Genomic DNA, 25,526 nt, shown 5'->3' with positions numbered 1-25,526 from the left:
ACAACAGATGAACTTCGAATGGCCAAAAGGCACTTAAGGTCATGCTCAACCTCCTTAGTGATCAGGGAAATGCAAATCAAAACAACTTTGAGATATCATCTTACACCTGTCAGAATAGCCAAACTCAAAAACACCAATGATAGCCTATGCTGGAGAGGATGCGGAATTAGGGGAACACTCATCCATTGTTGGTGGGAATGCAAACTTGTGCAGTCACTGTGGAAATCAGTGTGGCGGTTTCTCAGGAAACTGGGAGTCAACCTCCCTCAGGACCCAGCAATTCCACTCTTGGGAATATACCCTAGAGATTCCCTAACATACTACAAAAGCATTTGTTCTACTATGTTCATAGCAGCACTATTTGTAATAGTCAGAACCTGGAAACAACCTAGGTGCCCCTCAATAGAAGAATGGTTAAAAAAGGTGTGGAACATATACACATTAGAGTTTTACTCAGCGGTAAAAAAAACAATGACATCTTGAATTTTGCATGCAAATGGATGGAAATAGAAAACGCTTTACTGAGTGAGATAAGCCAGACCCAAAAAGAGGAACATGGTATGTATTCACTCATAAGTGATTCTAACCATAATTAAAGGTCTTTGAGCCTATTATTCGTGATCCTAGAGAAGCTAAATAAGAAGATGAACCTGATGAAGATTATTTAGCTATCTGCCAGGAGATAGGAAATAGACAAGAGTCCCAGGTAACCTCGGGTGCATGGGGGGTGGGAGGGTTGTTGGAGGGGGAGAGGGTTAGAGAGAAGGGAGTAGGGGAGGAATGGGGAAAGCACGGTGGACCGGGATGGGGGGGAGGGAGGAAGGATGAATATGGGATCAGGGAAGCATATATTTCAACTAAGGGAGTCATTTTAGGGTTTACAGGAGACTTGATTATATATGGGATCCCAGGTCCAAGGAGAGATCCCCAGATTGTTCTCTGGACAGAGGAGAGGGTGCCTGAACCGGCCTTGGCCCATAACCATACTGATGAATATTTTGCTTATCACCATAGATCCTTCATCTGGCGATGGATGGAGATAGAGACAGAGACCCACATTGGAGCACCGGACTGAGCCCCCCAAGGTCCAAATGAGGAGCAGAAGGAGGAAGAACATGAAAAAGGAAATCAGGACTGCAAGGGATACGATCACCCACTGATACAAGGGGACTGATCTAATGAGCGTTCACCAAGGCCAGTTGGACTGGGACTGAATGAGGACATGATCCAACCAGATTCTCTGAATGTGGCCGGATTCTCTGAATGTGACTGGCCCGGAGTCTTTCTGAAAAGCCATTGACAATGACACTGGGACTTGTTTCCTCTGCATATACTGGATTTTGGGGATCCAGTCTGTTTGGATACTCACCTTCCTGGACCTGGAGGGAGGGGGGAGGAACTTGAACTTCCCACAGGGCAGGAAACCCTGACTGCCCTTAGGGTCGAAGAGGGAGGAGGAGAGGGAATGGGGGGAGTGGGAGGGTGTTGGGAGGAGGGGCGGAAATGGAAACTTTTATAATTTAATAAAATTACTTTCAAAAAAAAAAGAATCATGGGACCTAGATCTATGCCAGCAGGAGTGTCATATCTGGGTGAATACAGACCTCAGCATTGATTCAAAGACAGACACATCAGAGCCATTGATATGACTTTCTCATGGAACAGAAATAAGGGTTGTGGCAGCCTCAGAGAGGCTAGTAACAAAGACAGCCCAAAGAGGGATGCAGACACATGATTTTCCCTGGGAAGGGGAAATGTAAGAGATCTCTTGGGTAGACTAGGAGCCAGCAGGGATGGGAACAGGGGGGATTGGGTTGTGGGGAGGAATGGAGGAGGAGAGTATTAAAAGAGATATCTTGATGGGGGGCATTTTAGGGTCAGGAAAAAACCTGCCGCAAGAGAAACATGAATCTATAGGATGACCCTAGCTAAGATTCCTAGCAATAGTAGAGAGAGTGTCTGAACTCACCATCTCCTGTAAGCAGATTGGTAACTACCCCAATTGTCATCAAAGAGCCTTCACCCAGTGACTGATGTAAACAGAAGCAGAGATCCACAGCCAAGCACTGGGCCAAGCTCAGGAATCCTATTAAAGAGAGGGAGGAAGGATTATACGAGTCAGGGGGTCAAGGCCATCGCAAAGAAACCCATGGAGACAACTAACATGGGCTCATTGGTGCTCATAGACTCTGAACCAACAGCTGAGGAGCCTACATGGGACTGACATAGGCCCTCTACATATATGTGACAATTGTGTGGCTTGATCTACTCGTGGGACTCCTAGTGGTGGAACTAGGGCCTGTCCCTAATGCTTTGCCTGGTTTTCAGGAACTTATCCCTCATAGTGGATTGCTTTGCCCTCCTTTAACACAAGAAGAAGAGCTTAGTCCTACCTCAACTTGATATGCCATGCTTGGTTGACGCCCATGGGAAGCCTGCCCTTTCTGAACAGAAACAGGGGAGGAATGTAGTGGGGAGTGGGGAACCGAGTTGGGGAAGGGCATAGGGAGGGAATAGGAGGAGAGGGGGGAGGGGAAACTGTGATGGGGTGCAAAATAAATGAATAAATTCAATTAACAATAATTTAAAAAATAAATAAGGGTTGTGGCAACAGCTGCCACCTATTTAGAGACACAAAGCACTGATAACATTGTCTGAGCCCGGGGTCCAGCTTGACTCCTGAGTTTTTTGCCTTTGGAAGGGTAATAAATAAATGTCTTTTGTCTATACAGATGTGGGTCCAGTTTTCAATCATTTTTAACTTGAGGCATTCCCATTAACATAAATGTGTGAGCGGATCAGTTCATCCTCACAAAAAAATATCATGAGTAAGATTTTCTAGATGAACTGGCTTGACCTCCCCTGCTGGCAGGGGGAGAGTCCCAACCCAGACAGAATACCTTACAGAGCCTTCGTGCCCACACACTACACCAGCTGGCTAAAGTCTAGCTCTACTCTTACGAAACAGGACTCTCCAGGAGCCTAAAATAAGTCTTTTCACTCAAAATACTTCTGAAAGCTTAAAATACCTTAAAGGGTGTAAATCTTCTCATGCTCCCTCGGGTTGGTAATGAGCCCTTTTTGGCTTCGGTTGTCTCCCTGAAAAGAATAATTTAAGCAATAAAAATGTCTTTCCCCAAGTCATCCTTCAACCGCTGATACTTCACTTTCCACGGAATTACAGATAAAAATAACAAGGCACAAAAAGAAAGACTACATGGCCGTTAAGATCAATAAGAAGGGAGAAAAGAGGAGGTCCTAACCAAATGTTTTCTTTGTTGACATTTAAGAGGAATATTTATCTGTTTGCTTGCTTGCTTCTTTGTTTGGGGCGGGTGTTGTAACTCAGAATGACTTTTAACTCATGAGACCCCTGCCTCAACTTCTTTAGGGATAGGACCATATATACAGACCACTACAGTCAGCAAATACAATTATACTCAGAGCTGGTACCATCCTATAATGGGTGTTTTGTTTTGTCTTTTGTAGTGCTGAGGATTGAACTGTGGTCTTTGCATGTGTTAGGAAAGCAGTCTAGCACTGAGCTCTACAAATCCCCAGCCTGAGCATGATGTTTTGGTCAGCACCTCAGTCATTTCAGGTAACAAATGAGGAGGTGGATTTAATGTGCTTTTGCCCACTGTACACAATCCCAGACGGGTGGCATGGTGAGCCACAGCTGTTCCATTTGAAAGTTTGGGAAATTAAAAAAATCAAATCAAATACTCGCTAGGAGGACAGTTTGACATGCACACCTCATCTGGGCAATTTTCTGTCTTTGTTCAGCTTCCTTACAATTTTCCAGGGGCTTGTGATCTTGCTGATGGAGAAAGAAGCAGCAATAGTCTGGAGGTGGAGGGAAACCAAGGAGACGGCACCAGGCAGGAGGGACTGCAAGACCTGCCAGGGGTCCACGGAGCATGGAAAGCTCACTCCAGCACTAGGATTACTTAGCTTCATCAGCTGGGTGGAGGGAAAGAGCCTGGAGCCAGGATTTCTAGTTCCAGTTGCCATTCAACTGAGTCCCAGCCTTCCTGTGACAAAGAGGCACGCTGAAATTGTGTGGCCTGGGTTGGATCCAGTCTTAAAAGTAAATATAGCATGTAGTGTTGAGGAAAGAATGCACTTTGGGGGGAGGAGGGTGAGTGCCGAGCCCCAGCCTTGTGATCTGTCACGCTGTGACTTTCCCCGAACCCTACGAGCTTCTCTGATTCACCTGGGGTTAAGAATATAGAGGCTGATGGGACTACTCAGAGGTTAAGAGTACTGACAACTCTTGCAGAGTACTGGAGCTTAGTTCTCAGCAACCACGCTCAGTGGCTTACAACCACGTGTAAGCTCAGCTCCAGGGACTCAGAACCCCTCTTCCGGCCTTCACAGGCGTCCATATACATGTGTATCTACCCACACATCCACACACATGACACAAAACAATAAAGGTAAAATGTGGGAAATTCTACTTGCTTGCTGAGGCTGTTGCAATGACTCCCTTGCTGAGAACTAAAAGGGAAAGCACAGATTGGCCATCTCTGCTTTTATACACACTATTAATAAAGCCTAAACATCTATGTAATTATGTAATGCCTTTCCCACAAAAAGTCTCATTAAAGGCTTCCTGGAGAATCTTGGCAATACAGATTGGGCCATGAGCCCGATCTTTTTGGTGTTCTCACTACTCTTATAAAAAGCATAGGGCTATGAAAATACGGGAATATTCCCTACATTAATGATATAGACTTGGATTCTTGGACTGAACCGGGTTAAAACGTGGCTGTCAGCAGATGAGCAGATGACACTGAGACTTTAGCAATGCTACCATGCCTTGTCGTTTTACGGCACCTTTCCTCACGGTAAGAAACATATGTCCCAGTTTCGAACTAATCGCAGCTTCTATCACTCAAGAACCATTCCCTATCCTGTTGACTTGGCCAAATGATATATATTGTCACACAGGTCTGCATCTAGTCAAACTTCCAGCAAACTCAAATAATATCAGCTTAGCCAGAAATCTTTGGGCTTTACCAAACAGTATTAAATTCCCAGAAGATTAAACTATGGGCTCTTTTTTTTATTTTTTTTTATTTTTTTTTGAAAGTAAATTTTATTAAATTATAAAAGTTTCCATTTCCGCCCCTCTTCCCAACACCCTCCCACTCCCCCCACTCCCTCTCCTCCTCCCTCTTCGTCCCTTAGGGCAGTCAGGGATTCCTGCCCTGTGGGAAGTTCAAGTTCCTCCCCCCTCACTCCAGGTCCAGGAAGGTGAGTATCCAAATAGACTGGATCCCCAAAATCCAGTATATGCAGAGGAAACAGGTCCCAGTATCATAGTCAATGGCTTTTCAGAAAGACTTCGGGCCAGCCACATTCAGAGAATCCGGCCACATTCAGAGAATCTGGTTGGATCATGTCCTCATTCAGTCCCAGTCCAACTGGCCTTGGTAAACTCTCATTAGATCCGTTCCCTTGTATCAGTGGGTGATAGCATCCCTCGCAGTCCTGATTACGTTTTTCATGTTCTTCCTCCTTCTGCTCCTCATTTGGACCTTGGGGGGCTCAGTCCGGTGCTCCAATGTGGGTCTCCGTCTCTATCTCCATCCATCGCCAGATGAAGGATCTATGGTGATAAGCAAAATATACATCAGTATGGTTATGGGCCACGGCCGATTCAGGCACCCTCTCCTCTGTCCAGAGAACATTTTGGGGGATCTCTCCTTGGACCTGGGATCCCATATATAATCAAGTCTCCTGTAAACCCTAAAATGACTCCCTTAGTTGAAATATATTCTTCCCTGATCCCATATTCATCCTTCCTCCCTCCCCCCCATCCCAGGCCACCGAGCTTTCCCCATTCCTCCCCTACTCCCTTCTCTCTAACCCTCTCCCCTTCCATCAACCCTCCCACCCCCCCATGCACCCGAGGTTACCTGGGACTCTTGTCTATTTCCTACCTCCTGGCGGATAGCTAAATAATCTTCATCAGGTTCATCTTCTTATTTAGCTTCTCTAGGATCACGAATAATAGGCTCAAAGACCTTTAATTATGGTTAGAATCCACTTATGAATGAATACATACCGTGTTCCTCTTTTTGGGTCTGGCTTACCTCACTCAGTAAAGCGTTTTCTATTTCCATCCATTTGCATGCAAAATTCAAGATGTCATTGTTTTTTACCGCTGAGTAAAACTCTAATGTGTATATGTTCCACACCTTTTTTAACCATTCTTCTATTGAGGGGCACCTAGGCTGTTTCCAGGTTCTGGCTATTACAAATAGTGCTGCTATGAACATAGTAAAACAAATGCTTTTGTAGTATGTTAGGGAATCTCTAGGGTATATTCCCAAGAGTGGAATTGCTGGGTCCTGTGGGAGGTTGACTCCCAGTTTCCTGAGAAACCGCCACACTGATTTCCACAGTGGCTGCACAAGTTTGCATTCCCACCAACAATGGATGAGTGTTCCCCTCACCCCACATCCTCTCCAGCATAGGCTATCCTTCGTGTTTTTGACTTTAGCTATTCTGACAGGTGTAAGATGGTATCTCAAAGTGGTTTTGATTTGCATTTCCCTGATCGCTAAAGAGGTTGAGCACGACCTTAAGTGTCTTCTGGCCATTCGAAGTTTATCAGTTGTGAATTCTCTGTTCAGTTCAGTACCCCATTTTTTAATTGGGTTAATTAGAGTTTTAGTGCCTAGTTTCTTGAGTTCTTTGTATATTTTGGAGATCAGACCTTTGTCTGATGAGGGGTTGGTGAAGATCTTCTCCCAGTCAGAAGGCATCCTTTTTGTCCTACTGACAGTGTCCTTTGCTTTACAGAAGCTTCTCAGTTTCAGTAGATCCCATTTTTTCATTGTTTCTCTTATTGTCTGTGCTGCTGGGGTCCTACTTAGGAAGAGGCCTCCTGTGCCTATATCTTGTAGACTACTTCCGACTTTCTCTTCTATCAGGTTCAAAGTGGACGGATTAATGTTGATGTCTTTAATCCATTTGGACTTGATTTTTGTGCATGGTGATAGATATGGATCTACTTTCATTTTTCTACAGGTTGACATCCAGTTATGCCAGCACCATTTGTTAAAGATGCTTTCCTTCTTCCATTGTATACCTTTAACTCCCTTGTCGAAAATTAGGTGTTCATAAGTTTGTGGGTTAATATCTGGGTCTTCTATTCGATTCCATAGGTCGACTTCTCTGTTCTTATGCCAATACCAAGCTGTTTTCAATACTGTAGCTCTATAATAGAGTTTGAAGTCAGGGATGGTAATGCCTCCAGAAGTTCTTTTATTGTATAAGATTGTTTTGGCTATCCTGGGTTTTTTGTTTTGCCATATTCTTTTTTTTAAACTTGATTTCTTGACCTCTGTATGGCATAATTTCCAAAGGAGACTTTCCTTCATAGTTAAATAACCCATATTAATTCTTCAAACCTCTGTAATGCACACAATAGAGCTCCATGGCGGAACTGTGACACTTAATGCTTACTTATATATTTGGTTGGCAGTCTCAGAAAGTCACATGGGTTTCAAGACAGAGTGGAAAGAACCAGAAACTAAAGTTCAGTACATGGGGGTCCCCTCCGCAAGCCAGAGTTCTTCCTTTCTGCATTGCTCACATGGTTCTAGAGGTTCAGCAGCCATGTAATACGCTGCATGGATCTCTTTTCATAGAGGCCCTGCCTTCCAGCTGCAAGGAATGCTGCTGGCTTAGAGCCTGGTTTCACGTCCAGAAGGTCTAGCGCCTGCAACTTGAGCTTCCGTGCTTTGAGTTGAGTTTTCCCAAGTAAGGTCCAGATAATGACCAAATATAACACGGGCTCTGCTTCATCCTTTCTGCTCAGCTTGGGACTCCTCTAATGGAGCCTTTGTTCTGGAGGTCCCATCTCTGTTGATTGTACTTGATGGTCCAAGGATGTCACTCACAAAACCTTCTTCCCTCTTTCCTTACTGAGATCTTAGAGACCTTGTTCTGACAGCAAACTGCTTCCTCTCCCTTCTACTTTCCCAGAACTCTGCTCCTAACATCTCTTTCCTGTGGTGTCCCTAACACCACAGGACTAACTTCTGCAGCCTACTTATTCTTCTGTTAAAGCAGGTGGCCTCATTATCATCACCAAGGGGGAGAAGAAGGGTTAAAGAGCGAGAGGAGACTAGCTAAACACCAGACTAATATTCATACAAGATATAAACAAAAATCTTCCCTCCCACGATCCTTCACCTGACCCAGACACAGCACCACCCCTGCAATTATTGTTCACACACTCTCACCCATTCTCTGCATCTGGTGACAGGCGAGAGGGAAGAATATAGGAGACCCCTGAGTTTCCATGGCACACATTTCAAGTCAAAAAGAGGCAGGCTGTTTTGCTGTTCAAATGTCTAAACTCTGAAGTACTACAAACAAAGTTTAAGACCTAAAAATGGACTTTAAAGAGAAACTACTATGCCTAAGGATCATTTTTGAAAAAGGGGTGGGTGGCATGGGCTGAGATAAGGGAGAAAAGGGGATGTGGATGGGGGCGGGGGCATGGGCCTGGCACTTTGCAAGGACTAGACCTGGAGGAACCACTTGAGGGTGATGGGCAGTGTCCTTGTCATAAAAATGAGTCGCCTGCCTGCATGAGAACGTAACAACTTTTTCTCAACCCCTGAGACCTTGAAAGAACCAGGCAGGCACCTACTGACTTCCAGTGCATGACCAATGTGACCAATGCCATGCAACTTCCTGAGTCACATTTGCTATGTGACAGACAGCAGGAGGAGCGACTCTCCTGGTCCTACCCCACGTTTCCTCTCCATCCATCTCACAACATGAAGGCTTTCCTTCAACAGCACGACACAGTCATCGTTAGCCCACAGCTTCCTGAGAGGAAGGAGCCTAAATATGGAGAGAAACGGTGCTGTGTGGGGATGGTGTGAACAGGAAAACAAGTCCCACCCCAAATGGAGACTGTGCAGAAACAGCGCCGAGATGGCAATTGACTGTTTTATAGAACTCCCTAGGGAAGTGTGTTCCACGCACTGTGTTTCCCTTTGTAGACACAACTCTTTTACAACACCTCGAGCTAAGAAACAGTTATCCCCACTTTACACGCAAAGCAACTGAGGCTAGAAGGAGCCCAGCAACTCATCCAAACTCATTTCACTACTAATGGGACATGGCTGCACTCATTCATCTCTCTCACGTTTTAAACTTTTTGAAGAGGAGAGAAGTCCTACTCTCCTCTGCCTCCCCTCCCCATAGGGAACGCTGAGCTTGGTGCTTGGTGCTGGACAAGTCTCAGTAAGTATTTTGTACTTCGATCAACTGGTTTAGATATTTTTTCCATAGGAATAAAAGAAAGTTCTCTCTCTCTCTCTCTCTCTCTCTCTCTCTCTCTCTCTCTCTCTCCCTCTATCTATCTATCTCTCCACTTTCTCAATACCAAGAAAGCTCTAGGCGCAGTCACTTCGAGGGAGGTGGGAGGAAGCGAGTATACATCCACAGGAGAGATCATATTTCAAGCTTTTCATTCTGTTTGACAGGAGAAATAATGATTAAAATCAGTTGAACATGTCACAAAAGGGTAACTGGGTTCTTCTTTTTTTTCATTTTTTTCCTTTCTGTGCAGAGGCAGCTGCAACAGTATTTCAGGAGCTAACTCTTCATGCATAAAATTACTAATAGACACCATCTATCTGATGAATGTCTCCTCCTTAATAATTTATATCACTTGATCTATTTTCAAAGGTTAGTCTTACATTAAAATTACAATTCTGAATAGGTCAGGTTGTTATTTAAGAATAAATTATTTCACCTCTTCATGTTAGTGTTGTGTTTGGATAATGACGAGGTTATTTCCAGCGCCCAGGGAGACCATGAAGGCAATCACCTGCTTGACCTGACCCCTCACACCCTGAGTCTTGCTCCTTGATTCCTCCTGACTCTCTGTGGGCCACCACCTGCACATTTTATGATGCTCTGTTCTTATCTTTGTCTTTGATCGTATTTAACACTTTTGTCACCTCATTAGCCCCATCTCCCAATTTCCTCTCTCCATCTCTCCAAACACATCCTTGGGCCCTTTTGTCATGAATGAAGGGGACAAAGCCCCACACTTGTTTTAGTCTCTTCCACTGATACAGAAGGAAGACCTTCAAGAAAATTCTACAATGCCACCTCCAGCTTTATCCAGATTACGACTCTTTACTCCTAGCAAGTAAGATCCAGGAAGCCCGGTAGTCAGTGGAAAGAGAACTAAGGAAGAGCTAGTTTAAACTAGTAAGATCCAGTCAAGCCAGTGGACCACTTCTGGTTTTCTTCTCTTTTGTATAATAGAGCATTTGACACTTTGAGGTCTAATATCTGGATTCAAATTTAGCATTCCTCATTACTTAGCCGTTGTGAGCAAGGCAATCTCTCTAAGTGCCAGTTCCTCCTAGCAAATGAGACTACCTTAGAGATGTATTATAAGAATTATTTTAAAAGGAAAAAGTATCTTAGAGAAACAGTAAAAGGTAGCTACAACTTGGTTCAAAATATCACAGATGAATGAGTGACCATTATTTAGTAGATAATTGTTATTTGCTGAAAAATTTTGCTTAGCCAAGATTTGTTTATGACAAGTTGAAAAAAAGTAAGATCTCCTTGCTGAAAAGTGGTTGGAAGAGAAATATCTGAGCTCTGACTTCAGGCTCTACTCTGGACACTAATATGCTGTGTGACCTGAGATAAATTGCTTAACACCTAATCTGTAATTGTTGGAAATTATTCCCACTTTACCTGAGCTTACAGAGGTTAAAGGGAAAGGCTTAATTTGTGTTTATTGCTGTGGGTAGTCTGTACCAATAGAAGGTACCAATACCAAGTTGAGGATCTGTAAAACAGTGAGAGATCTTAGTAAAGTCCACCTCAGAGCATCATTGCAAAGGTCAACTGAGAAAGAACTCTATAGCTAGAAAGTACAAAAGCACTTAAGAATATTAATACTAGCTCTTAGCAATAGGTAGCCCTCCAAGATCTGTCCTGTGGAGGACAGCAGTGTGGCCATCTCTATCCTTTTCCCCAAACCTCTGAATGAAGTGTTTTGACTTCAGGAAAAAAAGAATACTAACGCTATTTGTCGTGATCAACCTCAGTTGTCAACAGGCTACAGACAACTTAGAGGAGAGCCCTCCTCTGAGGAATTGTCTAGATCAGATTTGCCTAAAGGAATGTCTGTGCCTTGGTTACTAATATGTAGGAGGGTTCCCACTATGGCTGCCACCATCCCTTGGCCAAGTGGTCTGGGACTAGCTAAGAAACCTAGCTAAGCATGAACCTGAGAGTGACCCATCAAGGAACATTCCTCCTTAGTTTCTGCTTCAAGCTCCTGCCTGAGTTCTATCCTGACTTCTCCCAATAGTGAACTGTGACCTGGAAGTGAAAGCCAAATAAATCCTTTTCTCCCACAAGTTTGCTCCAGCAACAAAATGAAACTAGAACTCTGCTGTGATGCTCAGGAATTCTAAGGACAGACTGGCTTAAGGATCTATATATGAGCAAGCACAAACCACCCAAGGCCTTCCATGTACACATTCACAAATAGTTGAGGAGAGGGCACAATTGGTTTGTTAATGGATAATTTCTGTTGTTGGTTTAGATGTGCAAAGTCATGAAGTACGGGTGTTTAAGACAGGCTGAAGTAATATTCAGAGAACTCGGTGATACTCAACGTGCTCGATTGTAAATGCGCTCAGGAGGGAGATAAGTTCACACTGTGCTATGGCAGGAAGGCTCTTTATTGGCAATTTCATGTAACTGTGAAGTTGGAAGCATGGTGAGGCTGGAGATTTTCTTTATTTCCACCTTAAAGACACCCTTTGGAAACACCAGTCATAACCTTCCATTTGCAGGGTAAAGATTTTCTCTGAAGAAGCTAAGAGATGGGGGAACACTCCAAAAGGAGATCCAGCCCTATGGGGATACCGTATTGCCATGCACTGTAACTCAGGAGCTCTTTGAAAGGGGACAGAGCTCTCTGTGGATCCCCTGTTCCCATGCACTGTAACTCAAGCGTGTGCTTCCTAGGGTTCTCTGAGCAATTGGTATAAAGATCTCTCAGGCCAAGTTGAGGAAAGAGACTTCTTCACTGTGTTTAGTAAGTGAAACACTGAAATCCCTCAAAGCCCAAGCAAGATATTGGACTCACTGTTTCTTTGCATAAACTTCATATACTGTCCTAGGGCCTTACTCCCTGTCTCCGGTGCATCTGCTCACTCCTCTCTCACTAAACCAGCTCCTTTACTCCTTCATGAATGGGGCCAAAGATGCTGGCTCCAAGATCCCTCAACTCATTGACTTAAGTTTAAAGAACCAGCAGAGAATTCACTTCACATGTACATGACCACAGGGTCAGGGATCTGTCATCCTTCTCTGTTGGGTCACTTTATGATGGCATAACTGTCAGGACCTCATGAGCTGTCATCAGAAAAGGGTCACAAACTGCATAGGTATTGTAATGTATGTCTCCTGGACCAAAGTACTGAGGTTGTAAGGATCGATTTTAATTTCTGTAGACTAGACCAAACATTGGCTAAAATGTAAAGAAACATGGCTTACTTTCTCTTCTTCCCTCATGGAGTCAAGAGGTGTATGTTGATTCCAATTCAACAGATGTCCCCTAGGTATATTCAGAGAAATGCAAAGAGGACCAGGTGGAGTTAATCCCCAGACTCTCCTATTTGGTTTGGTTTGTTTTTTGATATAGGGTTTCTCTGTGTAGCCTTGACTGTTCTGGAGTTTGCTTTATAGACCAGGTTTGATGTGGGATTCCCCTCTGTATGCCGTGAATATCATTGATTAATAAAGAAACTGCTTTGGGCCTATAGAAGAGCTATAAGGGAACAGAGTTAGGCAGGGAAAACTAAACTGAATGCTGGGAGAAAGATGAGGCAGAGTCAGAGAGAAGCCACGTAGCCCCGCCAGAGTCAGACAGAACTTTAGCCGGTAAGCCACAGCAGCGTGGCGATACACAGATTAATAGATATGAGTTAAATTAATATGTAAGAGTTAGCCAATAAGAAGTTAGAACTAATGGGCCAAGCAGTGATTTAATTAATACAGTTTCTGTGTGATTATTTCGATTCTGGGTGGCCGGGATGAATAAGCAGCCCCTAAAACAAAAGCTAGCCTCAAACTCAGATAATCTGCCTCCCTCTAACTCCCAGTGCTGGGATTAAAGGTTCATGCTACCACCACCAGGCCAGATTCTTCTCTGTTTATTCTTCTTAGTTCTTTCTATTTACCCATAACAAGACAAGCCTATGAAACGCAGACTCATCTAAGGTCAGTGTAGGCTTGCAATTTCTGCTTAGTTCTAAAGCCGAGTAGAATCTAAGAGTCATACACAGTGACACACCACACAACCCAAGCGAGTTTAACTGAATGCCAGCTATGCTACTGACAGATTATTCACAGTGACCCTTTCCATCCAAGAACCTTCTTCTCAAAGAATTACCTCCTAACTAGACATGGTGATACAATCCTGTAATCTGGTACTTGTAAGGTTGAGGTAGGAGGACCAGGGATTCAAAGTCATCTCAGCCTATGAAACAAGATCTTGTCTAAAGCAAAAAGGTTCCTAAATCATTTGGTCAAACAACCCAATAATAATCTCTTACCCCATATATCTGGCAAAACTCAGGCTCAGACGGATGAAATTGGTTTCCCAAAGTCACTTGACCAGTAAACGATGATGCAATATCAAACACACAACACACACCTAGCTGCAGTCCACCTTCTCCAGCTTGCTCTGTGCTCCGGAGAGATGACTTCATTAGCTAAGTTAAGCAGATTTCCTGCCCTCTGGTTTCCAGTTGAGTCAAATCCCACAAAGAAGCAACAGAAAGTGAGGTAAGGTATTTTAAGGAATCCTTCTTGTAGGTTCTAATCTACCAAAGGCCATGGATCCTGTTGGACCTGTCTATTTTTTCTAGGTTCCAGCAGCCCCGTCTTCCTCTCAAATTTTCAGAGCTATGTGGCCTAATCCTGGAGTGTTCCTGTACCCAAGCTTAGTTTTCCTTCTCGCACCCTCTGTCCAACTCTGCAGCACACTACTGATAGCAGCCTGGCGTGTGCCTTAAATCTGGATGCCAGGCTGCTTCAGGCTTACACAGATAATATTTTTAACAGTTTCAACAATACCCTTGGGAAGAATAGACTTTTACAACCCTCCATCTGCAATTCAACGCACACAAATGCTCTTTCAGTTTGGGCTACCTTTTAATTCCTGTCTGTCTGAACCAAAAGAAACATCCTTCACTGGTCTGAGCGTTCAATGGGCAGTCTGAATGGCTCGAAAGTACGGCTCAGGTTTGGGTCTTTCACATGGAGGACTGATTATCTCTCCTCCACAAAGGGAGTTCAAAAGGAGGACACACTTAAAGGACCTGCCTATTGTCAGGGATATGGAGATGCGGGTGGAAGAGACCAGGACTATGAAATAGAAAACAAATTAAAAAAGAAACATAAGCACTCAGTAAATTGCATACAGATGAACAAACCTGCATGGAGAGATGGGTCAGCTCACATGGCCCATGCACAGACAGAAATTACACCTGCCTCTTCATTAACTGCTAATTTTATGATACTTTTATTCTCAGACTAAATACACAGAGCAATATATTTGAAGTTGAGTCTTTTAAAGTACAAGTATAGAGAACAAGTTTAAATGGGTCACCATATTCCTCTCTCTTCACCCAGATATACATACATAACAAGTACATTCCCTATGTAAATGACTCTGAACAGCTATTTTGGTGTTTACTGATCCCTGTCAACCAACTGTGCTCAAAACACTAGCAACATCTATGCCCTAAATGAAGAACTTACTCAATCCGAACAGCTTTCCTAGGTCTCCTGAGTGCCCCCAGGAGCTCCCACAGTGCTGAGGACATGGCAGCCATTCAGAAAATGTTAGCAGATAAAAATAAATGTCTGCAAGACTTTGGAAGGTGCTAGAACAATGGAATCAAATCAGAGGGAGAGAAGATGAGGAAGTGCAAAGAGCTCTTAGAGGAGAGAATGCAGACTGCTTCTACATTTGAGATTTTTTTCCTGTGTGCTCACCTCCTGGGAACAGCTGCCTCCTAGGAAGCATCTACTTCCTCCTGGAGCCCAACAAACACCGGTGCTTGCTGCCTTCCTTCTGTCTGTAAATGGGCGTCACCAGGGTCATTTCAAATGGCCTTCTGAGGACAAGCTTAACAACAGAAGAAAGCAAGTTCTAAATTATCCTCCAAGGAGGGGAGAGCCTGGCACGGGACAGGAGCGCAACTCCTGTCTTTTTGGAATTTCTCCACCCCTAAAAAGTCACAAGCATGAAGAGCCACCATGAAACACACCTTCTTGCCAGTCCCGCACATTAGTTTGTTCTGGGTGACTAAAAGACTCAAAAATAATTTTTCAGTCAATGTTTTTGAGTCTCCACAAGAAATTCAGAATGTCACTGAGGGTAAAATATTCAGCCCTCCAGAAAGCAGGACAGCAAGGGATTTTTTTTCTGTTGCAGCAAAAATGTCTTATTTTATTCTCTATGGTATAGACAAGAGTGGAACCCCTACGTACTGCCTCTCAACATCCTGCAGAAGTTTTGAGCAAATCATACTCCAGACTGTTCCCCTATGTCTGATGCCTTTAATTCTCAAATTTGAGGTTTTCACTTCAAGTAAATTCAAGGGTTTTTTTTTTTCCTTTCTTAAAAAAAAAAAAAAGAAAGAAATCCTGGAGCTGGCATTTACAGAAAATAAGGTTAACAGAGAAACTTATTACAATTTAGTATTTAATTTCATTTTCTTGAATTTATTTATTTTCTTTCCTCAAAGGGAAATGGGTTATTAAAATGGAAGTGCCATAAGTGATGAAACTCTAACTTGATGAAAAAAAATCAGGAAAGGAATAAAATGGGAATAAGAAGCATAAAGCAGAGTTGGGGTGCAGTTAGCGCCTGAACCCACAGGCTGCATGGTCCTGCACACTTTCTAGGTATTTTCTTAACATTCACTCTAGGCTTTCGGAGCATGCAGCCTAGTGGAGAATAGAAGCAGAACTCCAGGAACCACAAAGATGAGAGGAACAAGTTACGGAGCCAAATCAGCTGAGTTGCAATCCCAGCTCCCACTTATGTCGTCTAAGAGGAATCACACAGTTATTCTAAATGCCCCCTCCTACGTGTACAGAACGGAAGTGATAGTGCCTACCCCACAGCCCTGAATACTCCCTGGTTTCCTAAGCCAAAGTCTCCATCCCAAACAGCGATACAGCCCCATGCTTTTAGGCAATAATTACTTCAGAAAACCCACTCTTCCATTTAGCTTGTGTCCTCCAGCCAAGACACAAAGGGGTTTCCTCCTATATCACTAACCACTGTGTCCTCCTCTTGATGAATCTAGAAGCAAACCAGCCTATAAACAGACTGGGCGATCACCTGTGATAAAGACGAAGTGATGGGGACGAAGCAGTGCAGAACAGAGACGCAAGCACCGACATCGGAACCCTCATTTACTTTAAAGCAAGCAGGTGAAAAACCCACCACTTCCACTCAAGAAAGGGTTTGCTCGAGATGATCTTCCTCTGCCCACGTGAATGGTGTCCCTAGATGGATATCACAGGATGGTCTTAGGAGGATCTAGCATAGTTCAAAACAGGCTCTTTCAAAACATAGCACTTATTCTACCTACTTGCATGCAAAGTAAAGCTGGTGGGACTTCCTCTAGAAAAGAAAAGAAATTTATTCTGGGAAATCAATAGAGAATCTTCTGAAAATCATTCTTTTCTAACAATCTCCAGTGATAAAGCAAACATAAAATTGACATGAGGTTTCCATATATAACGCAGTCGAGGAGGAAAGGGAGAAGCATTCTGAGAGCGGCTGTCTTCTGGTGACCTCGGTGCTGTGAGTCATACTCATCACAGCACGCCTACCTTCACATCTGCCCCTTCGGTTGGCAAATACACTGCGGCCAAGGTCTAGCTGCACATTTTTTTTTTAACCTTGACCTCTGAGATTTGCTGCTTATTGTCTAGAAGCTTCTGAACTTCTTTATTTAAATTTCAGATTTTATAGGAATCATGTATTAAAAGAATTCATTGTTTTCCCAAGGGAAGAATTTTTTTTTTCCTCTTCACTTGTCAATGCCTGTTCTTGGCACCATTTTGTTAAGTAACAAGCCGTCTGAGCGAGCTTCTGGTCTGACTAGCCCTGCAGCTTCCTTCTATGTAATTAGGGAAGTCAGTTGATACTGTCTCTACTTGTTGACTATAGATAGCCCCTCCGGTATCCTCCCCCAAAGACATCACCTCTGTCTTACTTGATTATCTTGTTGCCAGTCTCTCCGTTTTCTAGTCCTTCAAAAAGAAAAAAAAAAAAAAGACCTATTCTCAAAAATACTTCTCTATTTCTTCCAAAACCGGTCGCCCTATTGCTCTGTACAAATAGTTTTGTGACAACTAGGAACAAATTAAGGACAACCTTTTAGTGTTTCACCAAAGGGTCTCTAACTCCCCTGGCTGTTTGATCCAAGATCCTGCGACATCACTGTTTCTCAAAGCAGTTAGTTCACTGACATGTAATGGATTTTTTAAGAGTCTCCCAGAAAACCATGAACCGATCCACACTCCAACTCTTTTTCTCAAGCCGCAAGACTTAATTATGAGGAGATGGTTACATATACCTGTCACTGACCATTTTAACCAGGGATTCTTACTATAAGTAAAAGGACTCGGGTTGGAAGCCTTCGGCTGCAGTTAACACTGTGGGGTGATTTTCCATGTGCCCTAGCTGGGCATCCCACTGAACAACACAGCGACTCAAATACAGTGTCAAAAAAGCGACTGCATATATTCTACGTGGGAGTAAATGGAATTCCTATAAGCCAACTTGAGGCAATGGATGAATTATAAAAGTCTCTTGGATAAATAGTTGCCAATTAAAAACCAAAGTGTGATACTGTTCTAGCAACAGTTCTGATTCGTGAAGCTACTAAAATACTCTATTCTCTGAATAAACACATTTTCTCACACTTTTCCTTTGTCAATTGAGATCTTTGCCCAGATTATGTTTCCTATATCTGACTATATTAATACACAGTAGATAGATGGTAGATAGGGAGAGAGAGAGAGAGAGAGAGAGAGAGAGAGAGAGAGAGAGATCTACATGCATACATTCCTCCCTCTGTATTCATTTCAAAGATGCCAACCCCAGACTTCACCCAGATGTGAGGCTGAGACAAAATCTTAAGTGTTCATTGAAAGACTCCATGAAGTTTAATTTGCAAAACTATCTCTACCAGGTGGCAGTCTCTTTGGGGGGAAAAATGTGCCTTTTATTTGTGCTCCTCCACATATTTATCTCAAGGCCTTTAACATGGTGGCCACTCAAAATTTTTCATTTGAACAACCAAATTTCATTATGAGAACATCACTCTACGGTGAATTTTTCTTGGGGATGATGGAGTAGTTTAATGCAGCTGAGGGTTTTTGACTAGTATAAATGAAGCTCGTCAGTCCATATTGATGGTATCTTGATAGCTTTTCCTTCTTTTCTGTTTATTTTTGAGATTATAATTTCTCCCTTCTCTTTCCTCTCTCCAAGTCCTCCCATTGATCCCCTTCCTACTCTTCTTCAAATTCATGGCCCATTTATTATTGCTATTGTATATATATTCACAAATATAACCTGCTAAGTCTGCTATAGTCTGTTGAGCACTTGTGTGCATGTTTTCAGAGCTGCCTATTTGGCACTGGAGAACCTGTTGTGCTCTTCCCTGAGGAAGACCTTCTCTCCCACTCCCAGCTAGACTCAGTTGCCTGTAGTTCTTTGCATAAGGTTAAGACCTTGTGGGCTTTTCTCTCTCCAGCTTAGCACGTCCAGTGGTGTAGTCCTTGCTCAACTCACATTTGGGCAGTTGTGTTGGTGAGATTTTATGGGTGCAGTTTCTGATATTCCTAGGAGACACAGTCTCACAGCTATATAGTTTCGTAAAATTTGTAACAGAAGCTTTGTAGAAAATAAACAATAAAGGCATCTAAGCCTGTGTCTTACTAAGAATGACAGCAACATCACTCCTGAATGACCCAGAGTATCATAGAGATACTGGCAAACACACACTAATTGCAGCAGTGGTCCACAGCAGTCAAGTCACAGAATGCAGTCAGCCTCCCGGGAGAGAAAGAAAGCAATGGAGTTTCCATCAGATATCAAGAAAAAAATATTTCTCAGGGAATGAACGAGAACTCGAACTCATCATGTTAAGCAAAGCAAGTCAGCATCTGATGAATACTGTGTGTTTCTCTCATATGCAGAATCTAGATTTTTTTAAAGGGCAATGAAGAAGAAGGGGAACTAAGAAAAGAAAGGAGACCAGCAGGAAGGGAGCACAAGAGAGGAAGATAGCATGGATGAATATGATTGAAGTACAATATACATACGTGTGTGTATGTGTATGTATGCGTGTTGTGTGTGTGTATGAGCATGGTATAATGAAACTTGCTGTTTTGTATGATTATTTTTTAAAAAATAAATATAGTACTAGAACTTTTCGCGACATTTTCTGCAACATAAACATTCTCCTTCTGCCTCTTCCCCCCGATCTCCAGTAGTTTCCACTTGTAGCCCTGGTTAAGGTAAACAAAATACATGTTCCCATCTCTGTTTAACCAAAAGGAATAGAAACATCCCATGTCCCTTGTCTAAGACCTCTTCCTCCATGAAGACAGTTGGTAACTGTCATCATCAAAAGCATGACCACCTCTTGTCCATACCAAATCTTCCCCTCTCTAATTCACACTCAGAAGACTACACATGGTAATTATGACCTTCAGCGCATAGACTCAGGACCCAGGCTCAAGTTCAACATCTGCTACCTACTGGGCTAGAGACCTTGGACAAATCATCTAACTTCTCTATGCATTGGCTCATCCTGTCTGTTACAGGAGCAAAACAGCTAGGCTCTGACTCTTAAGGCTATTGCAAGGTGTAGGACTCAATTGAGCAGCAGTAACCTTGTCACCAAGATGCCTGGTGCCAGGCCTGAGAACAGAAAAAGGGCCCAGGGTGCACGAACCACCAGTGGTCCAAGAGGTTGGTGTGGGCAGGCAGGTGCAGCCCCCACACAAGCTATTCTTGCATTCTATAGCATGGCAAAGAGGGGAAAGCCCCTGCGCCTGCCAAGACTTGGCCTGCTAAATTATTAATATCCACCATGTGTTCTTTTATTCAGAAATGCCTTTGAAGTTTTCCCTCGCCCTAGCCACAGGGATTTGGGGGAAGGGGAGGATACGGGAGAAGGAAGAACAGAAAAGGACAGGCAATGCGTGACCAAGAAAATTGAAAATACAAAGCCATTTCTGCTATTCAGTCTAATCTTTAGTGAATAAATGTAACTTTTAATCTAGCAAGGATTCCTAGCAGTCAAGCACCAAAAACAGGGAGAAGGGGACACCAGGAAGAATTCATAAGCAATTCTGAGCAACAGCCGTGGGTGCTAGACTGATAGGTCGCCCCCTGGGGAGGTGACAGTTGGTAGACACAGTCTGAGGCAGGCAGGAGTTTACTTGGGCAAGAGCAGTCAGCATGGCCTCGCAGGGACTAATTATGAAAATATGATTACAGTGGATTAGTAATCTTGTCAATCAAAGCCACCTGCCAGGTAGCACCTGGCACCGGGTGAAAATGCCACAGGACTGCAGAATGTGATGTTGTAGGGGTTTGTACAAAATGTTCCTCCTCAAGAGGGAAGGCCTGTCTGGGCCCAGACTAGGAGCAGCAGGAGGTACTGACTAGATAGCTCCGGGATGTCTCAACTTGAAATCTGAGTTACATCTCTTATCATCACCCCGTTAGAACTGGTCCAACACTGACTCCTTATTTTATAAAGACATGGAAGATATTACTGATGTTCACTGTGACCCTCAAGAAAAGGGAGAATCTTAAAAGTGATGACTGTCTGTGGGGATACCTACCACAATCACTCTCACTGAGCACATGAGGTGCACCTAGCCTGGTACCCAGTTCCCGAGATCTTCATCTCAATTCATCCTTGCAGAACCCAGTGTCACAGTTAGGATTTCTATTGCTGTGTCAAAACACTATGACCAAAAAGCATTGGGAAGGAAAGGGTTTGTTTCTCTCATAGTTCCATATAACAGTTTATCATCAAAAGCACTGAGGGCAGGAAGTCATGCAGGGCAGAAACTTGGAGGTTGGAACTGATACAGAAACCATAAAGGGGTGCTGCTTAGTGGTTTGCTCCCTATGGCTTTCTCAGCCTGATTTCTTATAGAACCAGGCACCAACAGCCCAGGGATGGCACTGACCACAATGTAAATCATTTTTTTTTAAAAAAAAATGCCTTACAGCCAGATCTTATGGAGGCATTTTCTTAATTGAGGTTTCTTCCTTTCAGATAACTCTAGCTTATGTCGAGTTGACACAGGACCAGCCAGCATACACAGTGAGCCAACCACCGCTTCTCTATCCCATAAAGATAAATTTCAAGGGTACTGACCTGACAAGCATTTTCCCTTGAGAACAGTAGGTTAGCTGAACCTAAGAATGCAATCTCATTGTCACCAGCTTTTCCCAGGGCTCCCATGGGCTCAGAAAGAAACAGCAAACATGGAGACTTCATAGGCCTGCACCAGGTTCTCTGCATATATGTTATGCCTGTTAGCTTGGTGTTTTGTGAGACTCCTAACAATGGGAATGGGTATATTTCTGACTCTTTTGTCTGCCCTTAGGACTCCTTTCCTCCCCTTGGGTTGCCTTGTCCAGCCTTGCCATGAGGGCTTTCACCTTGTCTTGTTATATCTTGTTTTGTTCTATTATGTTGTGGACACCTGAGTCTGATCTGTATTAAACTCTATGTGTTTTCATGTTAAATCCTTAAAGGACATCTATAAGGGAGACTTTGTTGTTCTGCTTTATTGATGAAAGCATGGAATTTTACAAAAGTTGGAGAAATAGGCCAAAATGCCACAGAGGTGTACTGTGGGAGAATGCTCTTATTCACTGGAAAGATTTGTCACTTGTATTGATTTAATAAAACACTGATTGGTCAGTAGCCAGGCAGGAAATGTAGGCAGGGCATTCAGACTAGGAGAATTCTGGGAAAAGACAGAGATACAGTCACCAGCCAGACACAGAGGAAGAAAGCTGAGAATGCTGCACTGAGAAAAGGTACTAAGCCATGTAGCTAAACATAGACAAGAATTATGGGTTAATTTAACTTGTAAGGGCTAGTTAGTAATAAGCCTGAGCTAATAGGCCAAAGAGTTTATAATTAAAATAAGCCTCTATGTGTTTATTTGGGACTGACTGATTATGGTACAGGCAGGACAGGAACTTCAGTCTACAGGGGTGAAAGAGTCAAAAGCGAGTCCCACTCTATCTTGCTCTGGTTCCTGGGTTGAGCATTATACCACCACCTCTTCCACTGAAACTCACTCAAGAGAAAGTCTTACCCAATTGACCTGATCAGCTAGGGAGAGCACTAGGCTAAAGGCAGGTATCTGTGTCCTTCTCTTTCCCCCACACAGAGTGAATACTGCTCCAATAACTTGCATGGAGCCTTCATGAAAATAAAATAAAATACATGACTTAAAGTGGGAGATGATAGAACCTACCCCAATTCATAGAATTGTGATCAATGAGAAATTTCTAGAATGACCCAGTTTTCATTCATGACTTTGATGCTAAAACATTAGAAAGGGAGAAAACAGATGCATTCCCACTTGCAAACATTACAATAGAAAAAATAGAGACAGCCACAGCTACATGAAAAAGGTGAATTAAAAATGCTTTGGCAGCATCGTCACAGCAAAAACAAAAAAGACAATTAATAATTCACCAATGAAGTGAATGGGGCTGCCTGCCTCTTCTGCTCCATTGGCTTGTGTTAAAGCATTCCATGTCCCCTGCTGTGAATGTTTAGGTGGTTTACAAAATCTCCACCTGGGAGCTAGGGCTCAGTTTGTGATTCCTGCTCTGTGCATAGAACTTAGTGCTGAGTGTAGCAGATGCTCGCCCCAACCTCGCTTTAAGGCTTTCCTCTAGCTTGTCCTTTACAGATTCAGAGAATTGAACTAAATAGGATCTTTTCACTTCCTTTTAATCTTTAATATGCCATGGTCCAGGGAAGTGACAATGTAAGGTATTCACTCCTCAGACTTACCACCTTCTCACTGACCTGAAAAAAAAAAAAGAAAAAAACAAAAATAAAAAAATAAATAAATAACAAATTTTAAAAGGCCCATATAAAGCACCAGCCTTCTGTGGTGACAGATGACACCATCAGAAACCTGATGAGCACCTGATGAGAAGGGATCCAACATAAAGCACACAAAGGAATAGGGAAGAACATTTCCAGAAACATTGATGGATTTGCCCATTTCAAAGATACCACCTCCAGTGTACCGCCAGCTGCAGAGACGCGGGAGAATTTTTATCAAGAGGGTTGATGCATGCATACCAATGTTCTGACGATGTATGTGTAAATCCTTGGAACCAGAGATTGAGTTTATGGACTCAGCAGGTGAGGAAGTATTTCTACATTCCAGAAATGTCCTTGAGAATCAGAGCACCCACTGGGGGAATAGTGTGTGCCTGGCCTTGCCCTGGGAGCCTATTTCTGAACCTCCTCCTAAGCCTGCAATGAAGTGTTGCAGGAAAAGAAGTGTGGGAGGAAACAGAAAAAAAGCAGAAATCCCTGACAGATGAATATTCCCTTTGAAATGGCCAGGTCACTCCTCACTGAGACAGCAACTTCAAAATCAAGGGCATTTTTTTCTTTTCTTTTTCTTTTTCTTTTTTTTTTTCTTTAGGAAACCTCCGCTTTGCATTCTGAAGAGATAACATTTATGCTATACTTTTCCCTCAGAGGAGACAACTTGTAAGTTTCCCTCATGGTACCTAGGGAGGTTCAGAAGGATGCATGCTTCCCTCCACCCAGTAAATGTGTAACTAGCCTGGCCGAGAGGAATATATTCTAAAGAGACGTATCAACTCTCAGGGTGTTAAAGCAGAGGACACTGGAAGTATCCCCAGATTTCTGAGGAGGAACTGCATGCTGGGAGAAGAAAAGCTGGGCCAGCCAGAGGGAGAACTCTTCTCTTAGGGAAGGATTTACAACCTTATCCAGACAGAGGTGGGTCAACGGTGGGTGAGTCCATCCTCCACTGGGCTCAGCTTAGCTGCACATACCCTCCCTCCATATGTAGTTTAACCTCACTTCAGGACCCTGAGGATGAACTGGAGGAGTCTCTGGTTTCTTTGTCCTTCTTTCCAGTATGGCCACATTAAATAAATCTTTCTCTTCTTTTTAACCACCAATTCAGCTGTTTTAATTGACTTCTTATGGCTGAATTTCACTTCTTGGGACACAAGTTATAACTCCAAGCACAGCGACAAATGGATTTTAAGCCTCGGTCTGACCTGGCCAGGCACATTTCCCTAAATGTCCTTCGTGAACATGACGGTAGTTGGGTGCCTACTTCTACATCTGTCAAACAGGTCAGACATGCCTCCACCCTTGGCCTTTTAATCCGTTAGCTAGCATTCCACTCCAAGAAACCTCTGCTGTCCCTCACAACCGCACTGGGAGCTTTTCTTGGCCCCAGAAGCTTTTTCAAATGTCTCCCCCTGTCTGTTTTCACTCTGAGTTACCAACTCAGTCCTAACACTTACAACAGGCTCCTCCATTAATCAATGGTTTCCTGCCTGTGTATTAGTATCTAGTCCTCACATACAACTATCGAGTGTCACCTGCTCTCACCACCAGGTTACACACGAAAGCACCTGAAGGACAGAGAGATTCTGCACCTTGTGCCTTCTGTTAAGGTTACTTCATCAAGTGCCCGGCCAGGTCACCTCTTGGTTCTTCTGGTCTTTCATAGAACTTTAGACTGCTGTGGATCTGATCATTGACCAGTGACAGAAATCTTAAAAGAACCTCAATTTTACTTATGCCGCCAAGAAGCACAGACCTACAACCCAATAGGCAAAAATGCTAAGGTTTCCCTCCCACTCCCAGTGACAAGTTGTGTGACATCCAATCAGGAGTATTTCATCAGCTCGTGTAGAAAACTAAGGCACTGGCCACCAGTGAACTCACAGGCTGACCGACCATGAGAATTGCCCGGTGAGGAATTGTTTCCTTTGCCTTCTAAGTATCGGGGAAACTGGACAACATTTGGCTGAAACTGTGAGACTTGGAACAATCAAGGCAGAGGGGGTCTCTTCAATGCTTATCTGTTAATGGATAGAGAATTAAAGCTTGATATTCTAGATTCAGTCTGTGCAAATTTGTCTACACACTAAGCTGTATTTGCAGCCCCCAACTCAGTCTAATATTGGCTCCAGAGTCATCATAGATGCTTAGAGAAGCTAAGTAGGCAGAGGCTCTGTTTTCTTATTTTAGCTCCAACCTGTCAATAAATATGTACTTTTGCATTTTTGCCCCTTTCTGATGATTCTGCTCTTTTAAATAGCTCCCAACATTGCCCTGAAAAATACTGTC

This window comes from Myodes glareolus, chromosome 9 (assembly GCF_982192425.1).
Source record: "Myodes glareolus chromosome 9, mMyoGla1.1, whole genome shotgun sequence".
Taxonomy (NCBI): Eukaryota; Metazoa; Chordata; class Mammalia; order Rodentia; family Cricetidae; genus Myodes; species Myodes glareolus.
The sequence above is the reverse complement of the archived record's forward strand: the minus strand, read 5'-3'. Positions refer to the sequence as shown.